Source organism: Cyprinus carpio, chromosome B17, assembly GCF_018340385.1.
Source record: "Cyprinus carpio isolate SPL01 chromosome B17, ASM1834038v1, whole genome shotgun sequence".
In the NCBI taxonomy this organism is placed as follows: Eukaryota; Metazoa; Chordata; class Actinopteri; order Cypriniformes; family Cyprinidae; genus Cyprinus; species Cyprinus carpio.
In genome coordinates, this window is record NC_056613.1 from 777,050 (window position 1) to 785,862 (window position 8,813).

At 34.4% G+C, this 8,813-nt stretch overlaps 1 pseudogene; it reads right to left on the bottom strand.

The window, feature by feature from the left end:
• Nucleotides 1–5,999: 5,999 nt before the first annotated feature.
• On the bottom strand, nt 6,000–6,172 carry LOC122140293 (annotated as a pseudogene).
• Between the last annotated feature and the right edge of the window lie 2,641 nt (nt 6,173–8,813).

Here is an 8,813-nt window from a genome sequence, read left to right on the forward strand (position 1 = left end):
GATGCATCTAGTGTTGAAAATCAAAACAGTCAGTACTGATTTAGACAATATATTAATTTAATGAATTAATTTAAGTGACATTGCTGAATTAAAAACAACGTGAAACACATCACATGAAAAATAGTTTATAAAATGGTAAAATGTGTAGCAGTTTAAATAAAAATAGCTGCAAACACTGTTTTACATTGACTTTAATTGGTAAAATTAGTTGCATAAGAATTTTTAATTTGTCTTTAAGTGATAAAATTAGATGCAAATCATGTTTTACATTGACTTAAATTATTTTATTTTTTTTGTAATTCTGGTATTATTTGATTTTAAATAATTAAATTAGTAGTTACATTGGCTTTAAAATTAATTACAAATGCTGTTTTACCTTTTTAGAGACTAGCTAGATACTTTTTGGGGTTGCTGTAAATCCACAGTTATTCTATTATTGCCATAAAAGAGTCTGATTTGTTAAGTTTCACCTGATTTCAGTTCATATACATACAAATGTTTTTTATACCCACAGAACAAAGAAAATGTGAATGCATAAATAAAACATTATTGACTTTTTTGATCCACAATAGTGAATGCAAATGCATACAAAACACACAAAATTTACATTTCAGCTAAGACAGCATGCGATGATGGTGTTGATCATTTAATGCTGATGTAAACGTCACAGAATGTGAGCTTACATCTCGAAAACATTACGGTAATCGTAGTCATGCTCTGTGTTGTCATGGTGATCACATTAACAGTTGTGCAAACATTACATCGAATGTAATGAGTGCCTTCGGGAAAATAAATCATGAAATGTGGCTTTGGCTTTGTTGCACTTACTGATTTTTTTCATTCAAGTTGGAAAGTCAGGCAGAAAACCTGGAAATGTGTCCAAAAATTCAAATCAAACACATCAGTGAATCACAGTTCCTACATTACATAACATACAGTGCGTTTATGTGCTTGTGTAGAGTATGTTTCCAGCTTTAACTTTTCATAAGAGGTCTGATTTTTTTTGTTTCCAAACACATCAGTGAATTACGCCTGACATTATGTGCTCTGACACACTCAGAGAGCACAAACTCATTATTTTGAGAAAGTTTTCACACCTTGTAGTTCAGTTTCCCAACCAAGGGTTCGTTAAAATGATCACATAGGGTTCATGCAAATATGAGAGAACTGGTGAAGTCAGATTTAATTACATTAAAAAAAAAAAAAAATACAAAAAATCAAATTAAAAAAAAGTATGCACAATGTAGGCAGAAGTTTTAAATGTATTTATCTGAATTGCATATAAAACCTTCATCTATTTGGATTACAGTGTTTTAATATTTAACTTAAAACAATGCATATTTGTTAGTTTATTTAATACATATTTGTTAGTGATTTCATAGTTTATTAACTTTTTGCATCTATTTGATTTGGTTTAACATAATACATTTTAAAAATGCATTTATTCAAATTGCTTAGAATCATTGTGAAAACAGTTTAAAATGATGAAACATGCTTAAAATGGACTAGCTGTGGAACAAGCAATATTTAGTTTAGTTCAAGTATATGAGAGTGAAACAAATTGGATATGATAATAAACAGATACAAACCAGGTTATTGTGTATTTAAATATTCAGTTTATTAGTACTGTTACTGAAATCTGACCTGTTTCATTTACATATGACTGACAAATAAGCATCACATTAAGTTACAATACAATTCAATTCACGTTTATTTGTATAGTGCTTTTCAGAATACAAATCGTTACAAAGCAGCTTCAGAGTCTCTACATTATAGGATTTGTTTAAATTGTGAATTTTATATGCAATTCAAATTCCTACATCTTAAATTTAGATCTAAACATGACTTGGTCTTATGCAGAATTGAGTCAGTAATGTCCAATCAAGCCTAATTATTAGTGCTCTTCTTTTTTGGCATTAAACTTGGCTGTTAATTAGTGCTGCAAATAGGAATAGCACTTCAAATCATGCAAAACAGCCTCTTGTTGAAGTGAAGTGTGGTTGATTTTCATCTGCTGGATGATAAAACAGTTGAAAAAAAAAAAAAATCCCATCAAATGCCTTGATTAAGGAAGGGACACAAGCCACTTCTAGGGACCAAAATAAATCATTTCTTGAGGCTGGGTTCTTAATTTGGTCCACAATGCAAACCACCTTGCAACTGCATAGCAATAAGCTCTCAGAACAACTTAGCAACTAATCAGCAATACTCAGGCAACCACAATAACATTAGCAGTGAGATTTGCATGGGCCATTAGTCAAAAAATAAGGTTATAATTCACTACAAATTATAATAAAACAAAATGTTGGTGTTTTTTCAACAGTTGGGGGCACTTGCAAATATATAGGGTTGGGAATGTCAAATATTGTCAGTGGTAAAGTTACAGATGGTAAATTACACTGAATGTTGATCTTGTTCCACTAGTTCAACCTGCACTGCTGGAACATTTTCACAGCATACACCAATCAAATTAATGCAGTGTGGCAAACAAGATGCATCAAAACTGTGAATACACAGCCTCAAGTGAGAAGAAAAGGTGACAGAGGCAGGAAATTAGTCTTTTTAGGGAACACTGATCATCTTCTGTGATCATCAGGTGAGACACATTTCTGCACCAACAAAGATGGTGATATACTGTATGATGTTTGCTTCTCTGCATTTCAGTAAATTCGAGATGCATTCAACACCGAGTTCACCTTGAGGTCATGCATTTGCGGTTTTCTTATACTTACTGGAAATATGAATCATGTCAGCAGTATCGGAGAACAGTCATCAACTGTTTAATGAAAGCAGAAGGGAAATGTGTCCAAGGCTGAAGTAACCTCCACTTATCTAGGAGTGGAGTGGACTTATATAGTGATGGATGGTTCACACGTGTCTCTCTGTCACGGCATCATCTTTAATCATGTCACGGTTGACTTTTCATTCAGTCATTTATGTTCTTGCTCAGGCGGTCAGGATATTAAATATGGTGTCATATACAGTACAGCTTTGGCCTAATATGGTGGTAATATGTAATAATGCTCACATTTGGAGCATTGAGAGGTCAGATTGTACATAAAGAAGACTGTAGGCTGTGTAGAACCACAAGTCCCTCTTAATCTTCATCATTTGCTGGATATCATTGGTAGATCATGCTGACATGAATTCCTGATGTATTCTATGCAAGAACATGAATGCAAATGTTTTCCAGTTACACAAGCTCATTTTTACACCTCTTTGCATTAAAAAAAAAAAAACACACAATTATAAAATTTAATACAAAAATGCATTGCATTTTCAGCATTGCCTACAACAACAATAGCTGAAGAAAAACTGCACGATAAAGTTTTTTTCCACGATAAAAAAGGAAAAAAAATAGAGAGAGATTGATAACGGCACTCAGAAGAGAGAATGATGTCAAAATTTACCATCATAGACGCTTTTTTTAGAAACACCCTCGCATTAGCGTTAACTAGTTTTTTTTTATGCAAATGTGATATAATACAAAGTATAGTGTCATAAATTGTACATACATTAAAAAAAAAATCAATATATATATATATATATAAAAAAACTTGAGGATTTACGATGCTGTTGACGCGCTGCGTCATCACAGTCTTGTGAAAAGGGTCCAGTCAAGGAATCAGACAATGATTTTTACCTGATTTCAGATCAGTTTAATCAATTTTCACACATTTTTAATGAGAAATTTGCGTAATTAAGAGAAAGAGTAGTAGTTATTAATTCTCCTATTGAGCTTTTTAGACAAGCCTTTCGTATAACAAACAAAACAGCCCTCACAAATGAATAAAAGAACACTTAGGGCTTTATACGTTTAATATACCTATATTATGTTTTTAATAAAGCGTTTGCAAATGGCTTGCAAAAGCTGTTTTTTACACATGCTTGGCCTGTTTTTGTTGCATTTGCAAAGTTTTGACCAGCAGGGTCAACACAGCGTGTGGTGTTTCTAGCGCTTCGAAACAGTGAATCAATTTGCCAAGTCTTTGCAAAAAACTACATTTAAGCTATCTAATCCACATGCATGTTAACTTATGTTCGTGGTGGCATGAAATTGAGGGCTGAAGAAACATCATTGGAATTCAGAAAGAAGATTTACCGTATGAGTCCACTGGCCAGAAAAGTAATCCACTCTATACCGTTAAAAATGCCCAGAAAAGTCACCTGACTCCCCGCCCCCGCCCCAAAGACCAACTTTTATATTTTATTAATACCTTTTTTATTTTTATTGAACAATTATTATTTAATAAAAAATGGGTTTTGGGTGCTTTTCTCAGTGCAACCGTTTGTGTTTGTTTGCGCGCTCGAAACGTACTGATTTTGCAGGAGAGCCATTGATTGTGCGCTATTGATATATTTATTCGAAATTTTGACTTTGTGAGTGTTTTTTGAAAGATTACATTTAAGAGTTTGTTAGCTTTGTTAAACATTGAAGACATGTAGTGTTTGGGTAGAGCGGTTTCCAAGGAAACTGTCGTTTATTTTAGATCTGCATTGCACATTGTGCACTTGAGAGACAGACAAGTGTTGGTTTTATTCGGACGGATCTCATCAGCTTTAAACATATTTATGTAAATATAGCCTTTACATTTATATGAATTAATTTCATCCATAAAGCAACAAATGATAAACAAAACAAAAGTGTAAGGAATCAGTTGAAATGAAAAGTTATCTGTCACAGCTCATATTGAATGACTTCTCAAGTTGTAGGAGAAGGGTCTGGCTGCAAACTTGCACTTGCATTCTGAGACTTGCACTCTCAGACACTTGCGCTTCCGCTAGTGACATCACTAACAGTCTTTTTTTATTTTTTTATTTTGTTCTATTTATTGATTACTTTTTGTTTGAATCTTTCAACATTTTACAACAGTAGCCAGGTGGTGAAGACAAAGAAACTAAATTACCAAGTCACTTGCAATCGCCACTTGCTCTCTCAGCTACCTGCGACGTCACTTGCAATTGACACACATTGTGTGTGTTGCCAATGGAGACAAGATGCTCTGTGGTGGTGATTAAACAATTAAAGGGGTCATATGATGCGATTTCATTTTTTCCTTTCTCTTTGGAGTGTTACAAGCTCTTGGTTCATGAAGAAGATCTGTAAAGTTGCAAACACTAAAATCTCAAACCCAAAGAGATATTCAAAGAGATTTTATCAATTTTATCAAACCCTCCTAAAACGGCTCATTCTAACACGCCCCACATGTCTACGTCACTAACAGCTCGTTCTAACACACCCCCACGTCTTGGTTCACGCAAAGAAAGAAGGCGTGGTTTCAGTAACACAGTTAGTGTTGAAGCAGTCATGTCCGGGAGATGCTGTGTGTGTCTAGGTGAAAGCAAAAGCTTTTTATTTGGCCTTGCGAAAGTAGAAGATGCGTTTAGGAATCTTTAAGATTACTTACAACCAAACAGCAACACAATTTTCAAGTGTCTGAGAGTGCAAGTCTGAGAATGCAAGTGCAAGTCTGCAGCCAGACCCTCTGGTTGTGTTGGTCTTTTAATGATGGTTTTTGTCTGCAGCCAGACCCGTAGTAGACCATTGGTTTTCCCCGTTATGATAGACTTACTATATGGAAAATACAAAGTTGCTGAAATGTGCATTGATATTAAAGGTTGAATGGATTCAGTGTCTGCCTGGCTAGTTACAATTGCTAAAAAATTTGCATATTTCACCACAATTTTCTTAAGCTTTTTCTCGTCATAATTTCTCCATGTGATGAAAAAAAAGTGACAAAAGTGAAAGTGACGTGACATACAGCCAAGTATGGTAACCCATACTCAGAATTCGTGCTCTGCTTTAAACCCACCCAAAGTGCACACACACAGCAGTGAACACACACACACCGTGAACACACACCCGGAGCAGTGGGTATCATGGCAGCCATTTATGCTGCGGCGCCCGGGGAGCAGTTGGGGTTTCTGTGCCTTGCTCAAGGGCACCTCAGTCGTGGTATTGCCGGCCCGAGACTCGAACCCACAACCTTAGGGTTAGGAGTCAGACTCTAACCATTAGGCCACAACTTCCCCAAAAATTGCCAAGGCTGACTGTATTTCAAGTCATCCTGGCAGGGTATTGGGTGAAGTTTTTCAACCAGCAATGATCTGGCCGGCCTCGGTTGGAACCTCATAGGCTACAATATTGCCAATATTGCCTCTACGAAAGAATGAACATGTAACACCACCACACTTGCAAAACTCTGACCAAACAGCCAAACTTGAATTATCTTCCTCTTCTCTTTAATCTTTGCATCTCTGTTTTTAAACATTTTCTCACGCTATGCATTTTTTGAACAAATATTTTGTGCAGAACAAAGTTGTCACCTTTGTTATTAAATTTAAAAATAAAACCATATTTAAAAATAAAACTTGAAATAAAATGTAATAAAAAATATTTTATCTTTATTTTTACTATGCCAAAGCAACATTTCTAATTTTTAGTTTAACTTGATGTACTAATGTAACTAAAACTAAAACTGAAATAAATATTAATAAAAATATAAACATATTAAAAAACAATATAAAAAATGACAAGAAAAAAAGATTGATGAAAATGATAAAAATAAAAAGATTTTTGTGTCATGTTTCAGTCACCACATCATTTTCCCATATGCACATGTGTGTTATTTAGTGTCTTTAGCATTATTCAAAAATGTGAAAATATGTTGTATTTGATTGTGTTGTTTATGGAAACAATGTAATATTGTTTTGTTGTCAGACAGTGAATGAAAATCGGATTTAGAGTCAACTTCTGACTGAGTAACTAAGATCAGCAATCTTACACCTGTCATGGAAGATTCATGCCTATATTAAGGAGAGAAAACAATATTTTAAGCGCAAAACTGAAAAACAAAAGGGAAGTTAGTCAATTTGTAATTTTACCTATTCATGTTCGTTCAAATGTTCAGTGTTTTAATGCAGTCTAAAAAAATGTTTTGGCTTAAAAAAATTATTTCGTTTTGAATATGGATATTTTTCTTATAAAGACGCATCGATTCACTATAGGAGGCCTTTGTTCACCCCCCAGAGCCATTTTTTTTTTTGAATTTGGTTGTTTTTTTTCTTCTTTTGGACCAATGCATGCAAAACCTGCTGAGTGCCATGAAACAGCTTGAAAGATCAAAGACAATTTTTAATATAACCACAAACACAGCAACCCGAAACTCTCGTTTATCTGATGGTACTTGTGCACAGTTTGTATCAGTGGTTTGAATTGTAGATGTCTGTGTTGTATGCGTATGAGATATTTTGGTCAGACAGCATTTCCTTTTTAAAAATATCATTTGTGCACTGCAAAAAAGATGATTGGAATACATTTTACAAGCAAATACCTTAAAATAAGTACAGACAATTTTGGTCTTTCTACTTCAAAATGTAATGCTTAATTCAGTGTGTTGCCATTTACTTGTAACTAGGCTATTTGGATAATTCTGGAGCAATTTTTAAGTAAAAAATGTTTAAAAGTCAATCATACACTTTTTTTCAGTTTAATAAAAAATAATTCTAATGTCAATTAGATTGCACTATAATTATGTTTTGCAATATCAAGGCGTGTGTAGGAACCTGACAGAATGATGAATGATGGATGATATTCATGCTCTGAAGCTTTTGTAACCAAGTTACGTCTCACTAAGGGCACATCAAGGGTATGAAGGTATTGAAATGGTCTCAAAACCCCAGATGTCTGCTGACGCATCGAGTTGAGCATCTGATCCAACAGGATGAGCCGAGAGGAACTAGGAATCGGATTTATGCCCATCAGTAAAAGCACCGCTAGTGAACTCGCAGACGTGTTTAGGTTAGGTTCACGGGGCTGATCAAAGATGTTGTCGGGAATGAGGAGAAGGATGTGGGTGGAGGTAGACGCTGATGACGAAAGCTTTTGGTTTACAAGACGATTGACATGATACGACCAAAGAACACTGGTTTGAAAGCAGAAGAGGATACAATAATACAATTTCATAGACGTATTCATTTTTAAATGCAATACTGTAAATACAAGCAACGTATTATTCAGTGCATTTTACTTCTAGGTTTTTTATAGTATAATATAATTTTGCTTAAGCAGGAAAAGATTTAAACGTAAGACATGCTTTTCTTATGTTAGAAAGTAGTAGGCTATCACAAACATTTCAAATTAAAATTTACAACTGACAGAAACAGTCAGCTCTTCTGCATTTTATTTTGCATTTAAATCTTCATTACAAGCAATCCTGCAGTTCATGAAGAACTTTGTTTTTATACCTCAAAGAGTTCCATCTATTATTGCCTTGTTTATCTAAAAGTGCCATTTTCCTTGCTTTAACCCTAGTGAAAAATCTATATGTGATGACTGTGATACACAGTAGACTTTAATTATTTGCATTTATGGTGAAATGACTATCAATCCATGTAAATTTCCCCTTCAAACATTGAGCTTTAATTCAGCGCATATAGCACAGTAAAAATAGACTGCAAAAACAATTGTTGCACTATTGCAGACAGACCGTTTCTGGAAGGTAACACATGAGGACTGTGAAGTGCATATAAATAGTACACCAAATAAAAACAAAAACTCATGGTATTGTAAAGGCATAAACTGACTTTGGCGTGTGTATGGTACGCAATGGGTACTATTAGGGTTGTGGGGTAGATGCATATCATATGCAAGTCAAAAGCGTGTGTATCATATGCACACCAAAGTCAGTTTTTGAGTATCAATACCAAGAGTTTTTGTTTTTATTTGGCGTACTATTTATACACATTTTCATGAGACCGGGCTCATTTAAACATCTGCGTTTAGCTTCAAATGACATCCAAAGGCACAACCT